Raw genomic sequence first — 19994 nt, 5'->3', positions numbered from 1 at the left:
GGATACACAGTTGTTCATGGTTTGAGGAAACTGCGGTTTTCCGTATTTCTAAACACCGATAAAGTACTTGTTTGATTGTACGCAGCCTTTGCATGTAAGCTAGGCTATAGTTTTTTAGGCTGGAGAGATAAGTGTTCTATTAGGTAAGGTACCGATTCTTAAGTAGTAACGTTGCCGATCTTCTCATAACCTGCAAAAGTTACATTTGGTTTAGTGTAGTATTTATTTATAACATTTCTCCTGCCCTTTTAAAATCAAATTTATATATTTAATACAGGCACGAACATTTCCAAAGCCCTATTTGAAGAGTGCACAGTATATGATCGACGTCGAACTGGGCTGCGTGTGTGTGATTTCATATATATATATCATAGACTTTAAAGTGGTTATTTCTTCGGTGTCCATTTACCTAGTTTCAACAACTTATTTTGTCGAGTTCGTAAAGGGTTATTAATAGTTTCATATAGTTGTACAGTATTTATCTCTTAAGATTTAGGACCTTGTCTGCTAAATACGTAAGCACTACTGATTCTAGAATCGTAGCTAAAAATTTGTTATTGGTGACACAACTTCAGTCCTTATAATATTGTGTAGGGTCCTTAAGGTGTAAGATTTGTGTTTTATGACAGAACAGTTAGGCATAAAAACTATTGTGATAATTGTGGTACCTGATAGGATATTAAAAGTTATTGAGCCCAACGTCAGTTTTCCTTTTTCTTATTTCTTTGTACAAACTGAAGTGACACATCTGTGTTAGAAAACTAGAGTTTCATAGGACCTTTGGTTCCTGGGCTCCCATATGTATCTGGTCTGGGTAGTGCTGTGTCAGTAACAGGAGCAAAAGTAAGGTTTTCAATCTTTTGGTTAGGAATAAGAGAAGTTATCAATTTTCTGACAGTTGATCCAGTAGACCTACCTACTTGTTAATAATTCTCATTGAAACATAGTGCACAGCTGCACATTTAGCTAGTGCTTAAACGAGTATTGGCTTGATTGGAGATAAGAACTGTCATGGAAGGCAGCCTTCACCCCAGCACTTTTGAGTAATATTCAAAGACAACTATCAGAATTTTGATCAGTAGAACTTCAGCACTGTCGTGTATCTTGAAATTTGGATGTGCAATCCTATAAATTTTAACCTTGCATGACATGTAGGAAAGATATATGTTCGTTGCAATTCTGGGGTGTCTAACACGCCGCACTGAAAAGGTCACTTGAATTTTATGTTCAAATATCATAAAATTACCATGTTTTGGAAAGTAGGTGGGTGAAGGAACGCTGCTATTGTGTGAATGCATTCAGTATGGCATCACTCCCATAATTCAGTACAAACACCTAGATAGATGACATTGTCAACTACGGCACAATAAAAACTCCTAAATATATGGTGGTAAATTAGGTTACAGTTTACTGGCAGGGATGAATGTTTAAGAGGGAGGGAAGCATGCAAAAATGATATGAAATAATGCCTAAAGTAGCAGAGATAAGGGATCCTTCCTTTATTTACCAGGGACCCACCAACGTGCCCTTGAAAGTATTTTTACATTTATAGAAAAATTAAATGATCATTGTGGGAAATGTGACCATTTTCTGTGATTTTTATTGGCTGGAGCAGTTTTTGTTTCCGATAGAGTTTGCATCGTCTGACCACAGGGCTGTACATTTTATGAAAATGACCAAAAAAAAAACTGGCAGTGGTGTGTTATGTCATGGAAGTTGTCTATTTTGGATTCCTAACCTCTCTTTTTCACCCCTGGTAGTAAGTTTTGCTTTAAATTAACTTTCAGACCGGGCATGTTAAAAAGAATGGTGTGCCTAAGAAGACCAAATATTTAATGGATGGTATTTTGAAAAAGACTGAGGCCAATTTTGAAATTCTCCATTATTCATCCTTGATATAGAACTTAAATATCGATATGATTTTCTTCCATAATGTTGAGAAAACTGTCCTTTTTATTTATTTATTTAGGAAATAAAAAGAGAGATATTGCAATAAAGAGGAATATTTCAAAATACAAAGTTTATTTCATTGATGATCTATTGTCAGGCAGCTTTTTTTTTTTTACAATTGTTGGTACTGTCAATATATTGTCAGTTGGTCATATAAGGGTTAATACACACACACACACCTAAACAAACTCTAACTCTTTATGCCTAGCCTCATTTTGCTCTGCATATGTGTTGAACGTAAACCAGTGATGATAACAGATGAACAGGTATTATCCGCGCACTTTTTAGTGATAGATTTTTATACTCGTTGGAGAAGTAAGAAGGGTTCCGTTAATACTGCCAACTGAATGGAAATCTGAATTGAATCAATAATATGATCGATCGATATGAATTTTATAAACCTTTATTATTTTAAGCAAACAACTGTGTCACACACACAATATTTAATACGATATAACATTTCCCGTTGCGAAAAATGTTCCTAGCATGAATTCTATAGTTTAGCTTTGCTGTGTAAACAACAACAGTACGAGTACTTAAAGTGTACGCCAGATGGCGCACAGCGATGATAAGCGATTCTTAGTTTGTGTTTCAAAGGTTGCCAATACGAATCTCGAAGATAACCAAACTCGACCGCTTCAGCACTAGGGTGTAAATCTATCACTAAAAAGTGCGCAGATAATAGACCCAGTGGCGATGTTTACAGACGAACAGGTGGCAGTATTGCCCAAGCAGATCCATAGCTGCACCGCCTTAGGATAAGAACACAAAATCACGTTTATATCTTAGATTAACAGCAAAGCAGAGTGTAGATAATTTAAATACATAGAAAGAAAAAGTGTGGGAATGAAATGGGCAAGTATGGGTAACACCTAGACTGAATGGGAAAAGCTTGCAATATGCATATGCTACTCTAAAGATTAGCTAATAAATTCATACTTAAAGTACAGGACCATTCACTACTACGTTTGGGAGGTTAGCCACGCCAGTCCTTTTTAAAAGACCAATTCATTACTAACATAAAATTCAGGAAAGTTGATCTGTTATATTTGGTTATTCCTCCATTTCCAGGATGGCATATTCGATCTTAACTCAGGTCAGATGGTAGAGTCTCTCTAGTCCGACATGTACAGGTCTGGGCTTATCAGTTTGATGGATGTTCAAAGAATAAACAAACTTATTTAAATGAAAGCGTTTATTGAAGGGTAAGAACCTTCAGCAATGCTGTGTACTAGTAAAATGACGTATTAAATGAGAAAGCCATTTTATTCAATTAACGGCAATTTATAACCATTATTAATTTCTTTTAAAGTTTCTTTTTTACACCAGGGGCCTGTTCCACAAAAGTATGGTCTTGTACATTACAAGTAAATTCTCTAGTAACTTGTACAAATACCAGAGTTTCTGTTCCACAAAAGAATTTTCTACAGTTGTACTTTACTACTCCATACTTACAAATTACTAGTGAATTTTTATAGGCGTGTTCCACAAAAGTACTAGTACTTGTAACTTACTAGCGAAATGAGAAGAATTCTCTACCAGTGAAAGGACAATAATATATAAATGTACTAGTCCTATTTAAATACGCTTATTTTGGATATATTTTGATAAATATGTTGTCTAGCAGTAGTGATAGTGATGGTGATGAAAATGAAAACTATCGTCTGTACAGGGAAAGAATAAACTTCCAGTTTAACACTGTATTTGAATACAATGAACGTTTTAGGTTAAGCACAATACAAGTGGAAGAACTTTTGATAGATATTGGCCATAGCTTAAAATATCCTACGAACAGAAATAAATCTCTCTCTGCTAAACAACATTTACTAACAACATTACATTGGCTAGGAAATGGTGGTCAGTACCATGGTACTGCAGATATGCTTGGGATGGCAAAATCTTCGGTATGTGGTAGCTGCAATAAATGATATAAAATTTCCTCAAATTGTTTGTTGGCCTGAAAATACTGAAAAAAACATATTCCAAGAAGGACATTCCTGGAATCATTAATGAGCAGAATATCTCTTACGTACGTCCAACTTTTCCCCTCAAAACCTCCATGAGCTTTTCCCAAGTCAAATATTTCCATCCAACCATTTATTTTGTCTTGTTTTTTCAGACTCTCGCTGAATCCACCGAAACGAATATCTTTCCTACCTTCTATTTCCTTCAAAATGAATAACTTTGTTTCTCTTGACATCATTTTAACAATTCATGCAGAGTTTGCAATTTCGTAACAATTAAGTTTGGCGGCCGAATATCGTTATTAGCGGCATCTGATTCCTAATGACAGACCAAGGTAGGTATGTTAGACTCTCGTAGAACATACGCGAGGATCGCGGAAGAACAGAATGGGTGATAATAACGGAGTAATTTCCTATCATCAAAGAAATAAACTGAAAAATAACATCGTAGCATTAAAAAATTCACAGGAATATTAGTTCTTTCAATCTTTGCTGCATAAGTTACAGTAAAATACGATATTACGATAAATGAGGCAAGCATAACCTAATTCAACGAATGGAATACTAGGATAAACAGCTGATTCATGCTATGACGTAGTATGTTTATTGATATGTCGTCACTTGTAAAACTTGTAACAATTCACTGGTAATATACAAGAGACTATCAATCTTTTGTGGAACAGAAATGTACAACTCCATACATTACAAGAACCCACACTAGTAACTTGTAATGTACAAGACCATACTTTTGTGGAATAGGCCCCAGGGGCCTGTTCCACAAAAGTATGGTCTTGTACATTACAAGTAAATTCTCTAGTAACTTGTACAAATACCAGAGTTTCTGTTCCACAAAAGAATTTTCTACAGTTGTACTTTACTACTCCATACTTACAAATTACTAGTGAATTTTTATAGGCGTGTTCCACAAAAGTACTAGTACTTGTAACTTACTAGCGAATTGAATATAATTCTCTACCAGTGAAAGGACAATAATATATAAATGTACCAGTGCTATTTAAATACGCTTATTTTGGATACATTTTGATAAATATGTGGTCTAGCAGTAGTGATAGTAATGGTGATGAAAATGAAAACTATCGTCTGTACAGGGAAAGAATAAACTCCAGTTTAACACTGTATTTGAATACAATGAACGTTTTAGGTTAAGCACAATACAAGTGGAAGAACTTTTGATAGATATTGGCCATAGCTTAAAATATCCTACGAACAGAAATAAATCTCTCTCTGCTAAACAACATTTACTAACAACATTACATTGGCTAGGAAATGGTGGTCAGTGCCATGGTACTGCAGATATGCTTGGGATGGCAAAATCTTCGGTCTGTGGTAGCTGCAATAAATGATATAAAATTTCCTCAAATTGTTTGTTGGCCTGAAAATACTGAAAAAAACATATTCCAAGAAGGACATTCCTGGAATCATTAATGAGCAGAATATCTCTTACATACGTCCAACTTTTCCCCTCAAAAGCTCCATGAGCTTTTCCCAAGTCAAATATTTCCATCCAACCATTTATTTTGTCTTGTTTTTTCAGACTCTCGCTGAATCCACCGAAACAAATATCTTTCCTACCTTCTACTCCCTTCAAAATGAATAATTTTGTTTCTCTTGACATCATTTTAACAATTCATGCAGAGTTTGCAATTTCGTAACAATTAAGTTTGGCGGCCGAATATCGTTATTAGCGGCATCTGATTCCTAATGACAGACCAAGGTAGGTATGTTAGACTCTCGTAGAACATACGCGAGGATCGCGGAAGAACAGAATGGGTGATAATAACGGAGTAATTTCCTATCATCAAAGAAATAAACTGAAAAATAACATCGTAGCATTAAAAAATTCACAGGAATATTAGTTCTTTCAATCTTTGCTGCATAACTTACAGTAAAATACGATATTACGATAAATGAGGCAAGCATAACCTAATTCAACGAATGGAATACGAAGATAAACAGCTGATTCATGCTGTGATGTAGTATGTTTATTGATATGTCGTCACTTGTAAAACTTGTAACAATTCACTGGTAATATACAAGATACTATCAATCTTTTGTGGAACAGAAATGTGCAACTCCATACATTACAAGAACCCACACTAGTAACTTGTAATGTACAAGACCATACTTTTGTGGAATAGGCCCCAGTAGTCTTATCCTGGAAAATAAAGTTGCTGTCCTTCTTCTAAAACCAAGCTTGATAGCCGCAGTCGCTTAAGTGCAGCCAGTATCCAGTATTCGGGAGATAGTGAGTTTGGACCCCACTGTCGGCAGCCCTGAAGATGGTTTTCTGTGGTTTCCCATTTTCACACCAAGCAAATGCTGGGGTTGTACCTTAAGGTCACGGACGCTTCCTTTCCACTCCTAGCCCTATCCTGTCCCATCGTCGCCATAAGACTTAATCTGTGTCGGTGCAACATAAAGCAACTTGCCTTCTTCTAAAGAAGTTTTGTAGAACTTTCTCTGACAAAGAAAATGAGACCGGGTATCATATTGGACTAGCGAAGTGTCAGATTACATAGAGACTACTATTTTATGATTTGAGGGTGTTTAAGTATGGCTACTGTTGTTGGTTTCTGGCACATTAAGGACTCCATCCTAAAGGTCAACAAAACCTTGAAGTTTGTTTGTTTTTAGGCTTTTTTTAAATTTACCTGAGTGGTCACCTATGCTGGAGGATTTGCCACTCATGTATTATTGGCACACTTTTTCTGGATAGATTTACACCCTAGTGCTGAATCAGTAGACCTCGGCAATCGTCAAGATTCGTACTGGCAACCTTTGAAACACAAAGTATGAATCGCTTATGCATCGCTGTGTGATATCTGGCGTACACTTTACGTATGAGTTCTGTTGTTTACACAGCAAAGCCAAACTATAGAATTCATGCTAGGAACAAGATTTGCATCAAGAAATGTTATATAATGTATGACACAGTTGTTGGCTTAAGATAATAACGGTTTAGAAACTTCATATCGATCGATCATATTATCGATTCAATTCATATTTCATTTCCATTCAGTTGGCAGCATTACCAGAACCGTGAGAGCTCCCTCCTTACTCCTCACCCCTGAACACAAATCTACCCAGAAAAAGTGTACTGGTAATAGTTGCACTTACAAGATGTCCCCTGAGTTTCTTAAGGGGACCCAACGAGTTGGTCGTGCTGTTAGCAGTGCGCAATTTTGAGCTTGCATCCGGGAGATAGTGGGTTCAAGCCCCACTGTCGGCAGCCCTGAAGATGATTTTCCTTGGTTTCCCATTTTCATACCAGTCTTAGGCCACGGCCAATTCCTTCCCACTTCTCGTCCTTTCCTATTCCATCGTCACCATAAGACCTATCTGTGTCTGTGCGGCGTGAAGCAAATTGCAATTTTTTAAGAGGCCTCTGTTCTTTCTCATTATTTATATTCCTTTAATTCCTGAACTCAACAGCTTTTATTTCCATGTTTCTGCCTCCGCAGTGTTCATGCGTACTGTTGAGGTTTCATCCCCCCCCCCCCCCCCACTTCCAACCTTCTGGGTCATGCCGAGGTGATAAATGGCTATTAGGAGAGAATTCGGTAGCGACCCACCTCCAGATAGGCCTAATAGGCGTACTAGATGTCCTGTGGAGTGTATGTGGGTCATTTTTCGTTACACAAAACCCTGTGTCAACGAAAAGTGTTCGGAAGAAATGTTTTAATCCAGTAGAGTTGTTAAATCAAGTATGCAAAAATAATTCCTGGTCAGAGTTCCTTATTGAAAGTCCTCTTTTTTAAATATATATATTAATGGTGGTAGAAAGCAGATGTATGAATAAATGTTTCCGGGCCTCACCTTCCCAGTCAACATCACTTAGGGGTGTATTAATTTAAGACCACCCTTTTAAAAAAAAGAAAAATCTATAGATGTAGGCCTATAGGAGCAATCGTATGAAAGTTCAAGCTCTAAGCCAGACGGTTTGAGAGAAATTAATATTTATGTCGTTAGCACACACTCACACCCCCCCTCCCCCTCATTTGTGTATTGTTTTAAGACAAGTTCTCGGTTGATACCTAAGACTAGCTGATGTACCCGTGCTTTGCTACAGAATTCTATACTGTATACAGAATTCTAGGTTAAGTAATGTACACGTGGTAAGATTGTTTTAAATTGCATAGCTCTTAACATTACCCTAGAAACACAGCGGGGAAGTCACCAGTCGTTTTTTTTTTCTCATGTGAAGAATGGGTTGGCTAATTGTCAGTGTAATGGCAGGCCCTCTTGCCTAATGTCACAGTCAAGTTGGGGAGTTTTCATTGTGATGGTAGGTCCACTTTCCTACTGCCAGTTAGAATTGAGTTAGGCAGTTTTCATTATAAAGGCAGGCACTCGCTTTCCACCTGCCTTTTTACATCCTCAGTAGTATTATCTTTGTGTTTTTCCAACTGAATTCATCATTTGTCAGTACTACAATGACTTCAGTAGGAGTGTCGCTATTCAAATCAGTGCTGTAATAGGAAATACTCGATCAAATGCAAAAATTGCACATTATCTCATTTTTAATGAACAGTTCTTTGGTGCCGATCTAACAGTTCAGTGTTCCAGAGATGGAATGACCAGGCTGCAGACAGCTGTGAATACTATTCCGTTAACTGTGCACATTCCTCATTCCAGTCAGTGCCTCAAAGTAGGGATTGAATAGCTGGAAGACTATGATGAACCAGTATGTTACATACCAGTAGGATCTGAAAATTTATAAACTAGAGGATTAGCATGCTAAAGAAAAGGGTGTTCTAACTTCCCAGTTACTTCCCGCCAATATTCAATCAGGCTGTTGTACTCGGTATGCAGCAGCAATACAATCTATCATTACAAGATAATAGAATCATTCCGTATTGGTGGTTTTCACTTTACAAAGGGAATTTTAATGTACCCTGCTATTCATACAAAATATAATTCCATTATTAGATGGAGTAATAAAATTCAAACATGTATCGACTCGTTAGAGCCATCTTTAGTGAAATAAGGGCCAGTATCCAGTATTCGGGAGATAGGTGGTTCGAACCCCACTGTCGGCAGCCCTGAAGATGGTTTTCCGTGGTTTCCCATTTTCACACCAGGCAAATGCTGGGGCTGTACCTTAATTAAGGCCACGGCTGCTTCCTTCCCAGTCCTAGCCCTTTCCTGTCCCATCGTCGCCATAAGACCTATCTGTGTCGGTGCGACGTAAAGCCAATAACAAAAAAAAAAGTGAAATAAGGGGGTTGTAGTTATAAATCCACCACTAGATGGCTCACCATCAGCAATTTAATGAAAAGCCCATACAGTTACGATATTCAACACTCGGAGATGCAGACAAATGATGTGAAGGCATGAATGTAATAGAGACAACATAGTACCATGACGAGTAGTTATTCAAACTCCATTACAAGAGCTAAGAATATGTTAAAAACATAATGAAGGAACAAATGAAAAACAGCCATGACAGAACTTAAAAAAACAATATACAACATTTCCATCATTAGATGGAGCAATAAACAACTGGTTGAAACAAATTCAGTGAAAAAAATGTTAACCCTTTACATAATTGAATCTATAGATATGATACTGTATAGGCTTTTGGGCATATGCCATGTCAAGAAAATAAGGTTAAATTCTTAACGCTCTGCAGAGAACTGTGCTCTACGTCCTCAGAAGAAATCTCCACTGACCACAAGAAAGGCTTCTTAAACAATGATGCTTTGAATTTGGACGTTATAATAAAGTGGAAATGGTACGTTCATTCGCCACCAGATGGCCCCCAGGACGTGGCACAACGCTAGCGTTCGAAGTGAAGCTGACCGAACCATCACAATCAGACTAATCGGTTTGCATAACGTGAACGCGTAACGTATGATATAGACACAAGCCTGGAATGAAACATCTGGCGACGAGGAACGTATGAATTTGGAAAACACGGAGACAAAATAACAATAGTGAAGGGGCAGGGAAGGGAACTACCTACGTAAATTCTTAATGGCTGGCAACCAGGTATTACTTAATTGATAGCCGGTGTCCCTGTTAGGATTTCTACATATTTCCACAGCTTCCCGTATAATCCTGGACCTGTAGTGTCTAGTGTGGGTAAGAGCTTGAGCAACTTGGAACATATCATGACCCGACGATAAAGCGTGCTCAGCTATTGCCGATTTGTTAGGTTAGTTGAGACTAATATTACGTTCATGTTCTTTGATACGGGTACCAATGGACCGGCATGTTTGGCCAATGTATACCTTACCGCACGTACAGGGAATTTTGTATACCCCAGGATGTAAAAGGTGGGGACAATTTGTCCTTGGTTTTACTCAGACTGTAAGCAATTTTAGTGGCGGTGCCAAACACGGTTTTCATATTGTGTTTGCTTAGGACCTTGGCAGTTCGATCTGTGGTGTTGTGAATGTAAGACAGGTAGGCAGTTCCCTTCACTTCGTCCTTCTGTGAGCTTGGCTTGGTCGTTTCTCTGGGATGTAGGGCTCTATGAATCTGCATATCGCTGTAACCATTACCCTTGAATGCGACTTTGAGCGTGTCCGTCTCCACCTTGATATGTGATGGCTCACAGATTTGTCTCTCCCTCTTGGCGAGTGCCGTGAGATTGCCTTGTTTTTCTTGCTGGATGGTGGTGAGAATCTGCATGAAGATAGCGATTTGTGTGGGTAGGCTTACGATGGACGGTATGTCGTAAGAAGCTGTCCGGTTTCTTTCTTACCAGAACATCCAAGAAAGGAAGGCATCCATCCAGCTCCATCTCCATAGTGAATTACATTGACAGATGTTGCTGATTTAGGTGGTTTAGAAATAGATGAAGTTTCTCAGGACCTTCTGTCCAGACCACAAATGCATCATCAACATACCTCCACCATATCATAGGCTTGACGGGCACCGAAGCAATAGCTTCTTCCTCAAAATGCTTCATAAAGAAATTAGCCATTATGGGCGAAAGTGTCCTTCCCATGGCCACTCCGTCCATCTGTTTGTAAAAATTCCCACCCCACAAGAAATAGCTGGATGTCATGCAGTGGTAAAATAGCTTAGTAATGTCCTCAGGGAACAGGCGTTACATGAGAGACATGACCGAGGGAATCGGTACTTTAGTGAACAAGGACTCCACATCGAAACTTACCAAAAGTGCATTAGATTGAAGGGTTATGGTTGACGGTTTGTTGACGAAATACAGAGAGTCCCTGACGTATGATTCAGTACATCATAATGTGTGGCTGAAGCAATTTGCTTAGGTATTTAGCCAGAGCATACGTAGGAGAACCTATCGCTCTAACAACAGGTCTGAGGGGAACATTTTTTTTATGGATTTTAGGCAGTCCATATAATCTAGGTGGCACTGCATTCCCTGGGGAGAGATGTTTAGCCTCCTCTTTTGGAATTGAAGATTGCTCTAAGAGCTTCACGGTGGCATTGGACACAAGAGTGCTGGGGTCACGTGAGCTCAGTCTGTAAACAGGCTCTGACAATATAGCAGAGATCTTATTCTTACACTCATCAGTGTCCATAACCACTGTCGCATTACCCTTATCAGCTGAGAGAATGGTCAGTTCAGAATCATCTCTAAGTTCCTTTAGAGCTCTCCTGTCGCCTCTTGTTAAATTGGGCGCGGGTACAATAGCAGACTTTATGGGTGTCGCACATGTCTTAAACTCCTCAGCCTCATCCTTAGGTAGTTTGTGGATGGCTGCCTCAACGGAAGTAATTAACTCCTCAGTGGGAATTTTAGAGGGAGCGACAGCGAAATTAAGACCCCTTGCTAGAACTGCCGCTTGGTTCTCGCCCAAGGATTTCTTGGAAAGATTGGCGACAGTTTTACTAGCATCCGGGTTCATGCAAGAGACCGCCTGTTTCTGAGCTAGACGGAGGAACTTTGATTTCTGTCTGAATGACACCTGGTTGAATTTTCGTTCAGCCTGTATAGTAGTAATGCGTCTTGATTTACTAGTTTCATTTCCGTATTGATAGTTCACTAATATATAGATAAGAAAAGGTTCCACCTTATCAATACAATTTTATTATTAACTACAGGACCGGTTTCGACCCTAAACAGGCATCATCAGCTGTACATTGATACCTTTACATATGTCAAATAATAGTTAATATGCCTTTCTAAAAGCATTATGTCCAAGCGTCCAAATTGGGCATGTTTGAAAGTAAAATGGTTAATGTAATACAGTTCAGGTACTTAGGTGTGGAGTTATCTTTTAAAGTGTTTAATGTACTTGTAATTTAGAATTAAGTTTAAGTTCCACAAACGAATTTTAGGCCAACTGATGAGCCCAGCCTAACACATGGGGGCGAAACGCTGGCAACCAGGAATGAGTTGGCTGGAAAATTTATAATGTCCAATAACAGACCATTCATATTGGTATTTTAAATTTACTCATTCGGGACAAATATTTCAGATTCCCAATGGGAATATGCATCTATATCATACACCTGTCTGTCATATTTTATGCATTCTCGTTATGTAAACCGCTTAGTCCGATTGTGATGGTTCGGTCGGCTTCCGCAGCGTTGTGCCACACCTTGGAGGCCATCTGGTGGCAAATGAATGTACTATTTCCACTTCTATTATAACGTCCAAATTCAAAGTATCGTTGTTTAAGAAGCCTTTCTCGTGGTCAGTGAAGATTTCTTCTGAGGACGCAGAGCACAGTTCTCTGCGAAATGTTATGAATTTCAGCTTATTTTCTTGACACGGCATAAAGCCGAAAGCCTATACAGTTTCATGTCTGTCAGTACGGGCCGTGAAAGTATTAATGGCAACATAATTAAATCTAATTTATTAAATAGAAAGCGTGTAATATGCATGATACATATTAATCCAATTCTACTATTACTAACTACAAAGTTGCTTTATTGAGATAGTTCTTTTATTACACACTAGAGCGTGATATGTCACACTGTCCCCCACACCATTTACACTTGCAATCTGAGGTTGGGTCATGGAATTTTATATTTGTACACACCTTGAAGTGAAATCCATGTATCGCAAAACGGATAATCGTATGCTTCAGTTCATAGTTAGTGCTTTTCCATTCATTAGATGTCATAGCTTCTGTAGCGTAGAATTCTATAGGAATATTCCTTTCATATTCATATTATTTTCATACAGAGTCTGTAATAGTGCGATGCTTTGCTGTGTATACGGCAACGTCATTTCATATCTCAAATCCTCGATGAAGAAAGTTTCCCTTGCCATCTCATATACCAATCTTGCCTGAGAATATTTTGAGACACACAGGACTCTCTTTAAGTAGAGGGATTTTACTTGTTCCAGCTTTACTAGGTCGTTCTTAGTTAGGAATTTCCATGTGAGTTTTAACCATAAGTAACTGTTAGAATTATCTTGAGTTTGAATAACTTCATCGCAGTCTCTACAGATAAGTCTTAGGCGAGGGATGTCATTTATTGCTATAAATGCCGCTGTGATCCTCTCTCGCATGTGCACTCCAGAACACTCCCCACGGGTTTAAAGTGTATCGCCCAAATATTTAAATTGATTCACTGATTCTGGCTTTCTTCCCTTCAAGTAGATAACATCGTCTCTGGATTTTCTTCCACCTCTCCTAAACACGATGCTCACAGTTTTGTCATTGATCAAAAGATCATTCTTCTCTGTCCAATCTGTCAGTTTATTGAAGGATTCCTGAAGTCTTTCTCGGCTTCTCGAAACCAGGGTCACATCATCTGCATATATGTACGTTGTTACGTGTTCAGTTCTCGTGGTTGTTACCACATCATAAGTCGCTATATAGAATAATAGAGGGCTCAATGGATCATCCTGGAGCACTCCCAACTGTTTGCAGTAAAGGAATAGAGGTCGTGATGTTATCGTCTATGACTAGTTTAGTTTTCTGATAGAATGTTTCTGAGTAGTCGAGTGACGTAGGACGGTATCCCAACTTTTTGAAGTTTTACCAGCAACATAGTCTTATTTATGGAGTTGAGTGCTTTAGAGAAGTCTATAAATAGAGCAAAGAGCTTTCCTCGTTTATGCCTTAACGTTTCTGTAATCTTGTCATGCAAACATCTTGCTGCCTGTAGTGTAGATCTTCCTACACGAAAACCAAATTGTTCCTCTGGAATAATTAGATCTGCAAATAGCAATAATTGTTTCACAAGGAGTTTCATCAGGATTTTAAGTAATTTGGGTTACTTGAATCTGTTTTTCCTTTATATAGTACTTCAGGTGTCTCTTCTCTCAATCTATCCGGTATGGTTCCTTGAATGAGGCATTGATTTAGCAGGTATGTTAAAACTTCTTTGAGTACAGGCCAACTAGCTTTAAGATGTTAATTAAGGATCTCGTCGGGTCTGCCGGTTTTTCTGTCCTTATTTTGAAGTATCACGGTTTCTACCTCCTGGGTGAATAGTTAAGTTCTACAGGGGCTTGTTTGACTATAATCTCTGGCCTAGTGTCCTTAGACTGCAGTACTGTGGAAAAATGTTTCCCAAGTATCCATACCGTTATCTCTAGGGAACTTTGGTGATCTTTTTTTAAATATTGAAAATGGATCTTTTTCTGCCATTTCTAATATTTTCCTTTCTTTTTGCAGGAAGAATTTAGTCTTGGCCTCCTTTATGATATCCTTATATACTTTCCTTTTATCAGCATATTCTGATAAGTCTGCCTCAGAACTAGACTTTCTTGCATTATGTAAGGCCAATATTGTTTCTTTTCTAGCCAAAAAACCTGCTGAATCGAACCATGGTTTGGCTTTTCTGTTAGTCATTCCTTAATCTCCATTTTTACTACTGCGTCATTTATGTTAGCCCTGTTAATCTCTTGTATAATCTGTGGAACTTGACTTTGATCATTTTGAAGCTGAACCATATCTAGACTCCTATATATTTTGGTTCTATGTTTAGTGTGTTGCGGTATTACTGAATCCATATATAGATTTATCGCTACTGGAAGGTGTTTTCTGAAGATTATGTTCATTAGGGGTCTGGTAATAAAAGACCTTATTCCTTTCCTATTACTAAAAAAGATGTCTTTAGTACTACTACCCTTTGTACAGAAATGTCTTGTCATGCGGGCTACTAAGTAGTGATAACTTCACCTTCAAGGTACTTTAACACAGCCTTAGATTTCTGTGTCAGACAATCTATCCTGCAGTTTAGATCTCCAATCACTGTGTTCTGTTTTGGGGCCCATTGTTATTGCCCTACTGAGGCTATCATTTACTTCTTCCTCTTGAAGTTCTGGTTGAAAATAAACCCCCATGAAGATTCCACGTGTTGTCCTAAATACTAATACAATGCTAGTCTTGTAAATTATAGATAATGGTGCCATTCTTGGGCTGAAAAGACAGGATATGCCCCTCGAAGACGACCTGCATTACCTTGTTGCGTGAAACTATGTATGGCATAGAGGTTGAGCGCTGACCAGTCAGATGTCAGAAAGGTTTCCGTCAAGATTATTACATCATATCCATTAAATAGATCAGTAGGAATATTATTTCCAGCATTTCTTAATCCTTCAATATTCTATGTCATACATTTTATCTGTGCTAGGTTTTCATTTACTAATTTTAGTCCCTGAATAGTTGTGTGTATTGGGTCTGGATTTAAGATGGATACCGCTGTCTTGTAAGTGACGAAAATTATAGAGTCGAACAGTAACTCGTTCAGGCCAAAACTCAGGTTTGTTGACTTGTTGGAGGTGGTTAATGAGAAACCAATCTTGAACGCAACATTTGTTCTCTTAGTTTCCAACCTTTCACATCCTACATCATCAATCCCATTATCTCTAAGGTATGATATCAAGTCATCATCAGTAGTTGTCTGGTGCAACTTTCCAACATAAAGCCATGGCATACTATTCCCTGCTTTCAGTGAGCATAATTCTTTTGGTCTTGTCCCCTTTGTTATAATAGTTTGATTCTGCCTTGTTGCCTCAGCCCAGGTTTCCATGCTGACCTCTTTATCATTTCTTGTCTCCTCCATTCAGTCTGTTTTCTACTGCGTGCATCCTCTGTTCTATCGGAATCATACATACTTCTCCTTTTTTGTGTTGTGGTTCTGTTGTGTTCCTATCCTTTTTCACAGATCCTTGGATACCCCTTTTGCTCAATGTGCGGTTGTAGTATCAATAACCATTGATGAATGCAGGATTGGAAGACCAGAATTCAAAGATGAACTTTCCTCTTGGATCCTGGGGATATTCAGAGCCTTACCTTTAATCTATATAAATAAAAATGAATCGCTAAATGTGTTGCTAAGCGCAAAACTCGGGGACGGCTGGACCAGTTTGGCTAATTCTTTCTTTCAAATATTCGTCGAAGTCCGAGTAAGGTTTTTACGAAGAGAAAAATTGGAAAAAATGCCTGGAAAAACGTAAAAGCCCCATTTCTCTTTTTTCATTCAAACTGTTCGTCTCTCTTTCCTTCTCCCACGCTTGCGCTTAGCGCTATCCTACTCTAATCCAGCGTGTTTGCCAAATGTCCGTAAATCTCATTGTTAATCAATGAATATTCAAGATAAACTTAAATATTATAATTAAGCGGTCCGCCTATTCAATACAATATATAATTTATTAATATCTAGGACATGTTTCGTCCTCTAAGGGACATCATCAGCTAATAATAAATTGATATTAATATATCAGAAATAAATATTAAAATTGGAAAGACACATTAAAATTTTTGACAATTTAAAATAAGATCTTCAAATTTTGTTAAAATTGTAAGTCATGAGACAGGTAAAACAGTCAAATTGTCCATATTTCTCTTGTTGATGTTCTTGTAAAATACCAGTTTTGCTTATGAAATCTTAAAATATCATTTGTTGTGAAAAGCACACTTGATTTGTATTCCTTGGTGAAAGATTTGTTGCAAACTTAATAAGCATTCCTTACATGGTATACTAAAATTTAAATGCTTCAGAATTTAAAGTCAGATTGGTGCCGTGATGGTAAAGTTCTGTGTGGTAATGGATATAATTTTATCTGAAATAAAATGAAAAAATAAAAAATAATATAAGTGTAAGTAACGTGAAATGGAAGATGAAATAAATATAATGTAATGTAATAAAATCGTATTACTTATTATTGGCCCCGATGTGCGGAGACGGACTCACTTCTACCGAGGTAAGTGTGCATCTGCTTTAAAACAAGTACTGGTAGTTGCTACGCTGAGCGGGCGTGTGGAGGGGAAGTAGGAGAGTGTGTCCTAAGTTGAACAACCTGAGTTAGGAAGAAACGTCAGACTCTAACACGTCACACTCTTGGTAGTCACAGGGACATGTTTCGCTTTATTTACAAGCATCTTCAGCCTACATAATTGTCTCAAGGTTAAGACCTGTCATTTTTGGATTGTTTTTACAAATTTTTTTTGCTTGAGTATAAATCCATGTTTAGTAATAATATGTAAAAATCATAGGAATTATGTACACATTACGTACTACCACAACAGACATTAGTCACAGTAACTTAAGAAAGACCACAAGACTTTGTAGCAGCAGTCAAAGGGAAGCTTCACTCATTCTATTACCTCGAAAGAAACATAAACAGCTACTCAAGATTTGGATAGAAGCCCCCCCCCTTTTAACTACAACTACATTAATACAATCTGCTACCAATGGATATTCAAGTCGCAATAAACAAGAACTAATTATTCTAATACTTTTCACTGATCAAATCACCAAACTGCAGCAAGCCTCGAAAATTCTAGAAGCTGGTCTCCAACGGTTCCAAGATTTTAAATTTTAGAATATCATTTCGACTCAAATTACACATGTAGGCAAATCATAGTTGATTTTAAATAATTGCTTTGGAGATCACAATTATTAACCAAATTCTCAATATCGGAAGTTACTGTGTTCCAGAAATCAATGGATTTTAGAAAAAATGGCTCCTATATTTTAACCTTCAGTTTATATTTATGACTCAAATTTAAAGCCATATTACAGTTGATTCAATCAACCACAGCATTGTGAAAACAATTTTAGCCAAATTTTTAAATTGTAGTTGCTATGTTTTGGACGTCAATGTATTTTAGAATTAAGGGTTACTTCGATTCAACATTGTAATTCATATTGTCATACTTTTAATGTGTACATAATTCCTATGTTTTTTACATATTACTAAACATGGATTTATACTCAAGCAAAAAAATTTGTAAAAAAAAAATCCAAAAATTGTCGTTTGTTGTTGAATACTGTTGGTTGTCTGTGAATCTGGTGTCTTTTGAGACAATTATGTAGGCTGAAGATGCTTGTAAATAAAGCAAAACATGTCCGTGTAAATTCGTGTTGTAGTATTATGAACTAGCAACACAAAACCAGTTTGTATTGAATAGGTGGATTAAAATAATCACTATATTGTAAGCTTTTACAGATAGGTCTTACGGCGACGATGGGGCAGGAAAGGGCTAGGAGTGGGAAGGAAGCGGGCATGGCCTTAATTAAGGTACAGCCCCAGCATTTGCCTGGTGTGAAAATGGGAAACCACGGAAAACCATTTTCAGAGCTGTCGACAGTGGGATTTGAACCTACTATCTCCCGAATACTGGATACTGGCCGCACATAAGCGACTGCAGCTATCGAGATCGGTCTTCGGTGATTGTAATGATGATGATGCAAGTGAAGAAGAGTTCTTGCACAACTGGCTCTGCACAGGTCCCTCTTCTTTCTATCAGGACGGCATCAAAACGTACCAATCCGATAGAAAAGTGATCTCTATATATGTGTATATTTTTTTGGTTGATGCAATAAATTTAAAAAATGATTGCCGTTTATATTTGTTCCGCCCTTGTGTGCATGCATGGTAAATCTTATTATTTAGCAGTTCACTAGGATAAGAAGAAACTTTCATGACACGTACTTATGTTGTCACAGGCATTTTATAAATATTTTGTAATTTAGCGCTTGTCTATTTATATTGTATTTGTTTTTGTCCTAAACAGGGTCACCAACATGCACTTCATTAAAACTTTCTGAAATGCCATGAAAACTGGTCGTTTGTTGTTGAATACTGTTGGTTGTCTGTGAATCTGGTGTCTTTTGACAATTTCAGAAAGTGAGAATCACCTATAGAATATGGGAGTTCAGCCCTTCACATCATCAGTTTGATACTGCATTATTTTATTTTCGAGTCACAAAATATGTGCGTGTGGTAGACCGCACTTTTGTTAACTATAGAGTACATAAAGCAAAGTATGGGCCCAAAGTGCATCAGCTTTTTTCATCTTTTAAGTGGAGACACCGTTAAATAAGGCAATGGCAATCATACTCTCTCTTTAAGGCAATGGCAATCATACTCTCTCTTCAGGGTAAAGAGCCTGCCAATTTTTATCTCATTTAGGGTTAGTAGTTATAGCCATAAGAGATTAAAGCATGAATATTTTCCCACATAGCAAAATGTATCCCTCCCTTGCTCGTGTATGTATCGAGGGCCGGCTGTGAAACTGGATGGAGGAATCACTAGGTATCCCAGATTTGAGGCTGCATCATCCTGCCTCAGTGCGTCTTGCAGATGGCTGTAACTCTCCCCTCTATTCCTTTTGCCGAGTGTATATGTAGATCAACTTTGTGTCTGTTTTGGCATGCATATTGACCCAGAATTTGCATGACAGCAAATGGTCTCTCCCACCTTCCCATATCATCATTCAATAAGGGTAAAACTGAAGTGCAGAGATCATCTTCTGAGGCCTTCTGACCCTGTGACAGAATCAATACAGTTCAGAGTGAAACTGCAGGGTATCGTAGGATTTACGGGTTTCAGAAATCCTACGAAGCACAATATGGAAGGAGCAAAATACGTCCCTCTTACCACACTTGTGACTAAGAGAACTGCCACCTCGTCAGCAGCTGGCTGGTTAACACCCTCTGTGTTCTTATGACTGAACTCAAATCAGCATTGATGGCTATTTTGTGTCTGTTGCTCTGTGACGTAGTTTTCACAGCAGCTTTTAACTCCTTGATGTAAGGATTACACTCATGCGGTGCAGACGGTTGACAATATCTAAGTTCAGTGTAGGGTTACGCACTATTCTCAGTTCTGCCCTAGATTTCAGATTCGTTACATAGTAAATCTGCAGGAACCGTGAT

The 19994-nt window shown here is 38.0% G+C and overlaps 1 protein-coding gene across 3 annotated transcripts in view; it reads left to right on the top strand.

Annotated features, from left to right (window-relative positions):
- The window catches only part of LOC136875723 (cytochrome c oxidase subunit 4 isoform 1, mitochondrial), a 60143-nt gene that overhangs the window by 287 nt on the left and 39862 nt on the right, over nucleotides 1–19994 (top strand). The window lies entirely within an intron of this gene.

This window comes from Anabrus simplex, chromosome 6 (assembly GCF_040414725.1).
Source record: "Anabrus simplex isolate iqAnaSimp1 chromosome 6, ASM4041472v1, whole genome shotgun sequence".
In the NCBI taxonomy this organism is placed as follows: domain Eukaryota; kingdom Metazoa; phylum Arthropoda; class Insecta; order Orthoptera; family Tettigoniidae; genus Anabrus; species Anabrus simplex.
Note: the sequence above shows the minus strand (reverse complement) of the source record. Positions and strands in the feature narration are given on the sequence as shown.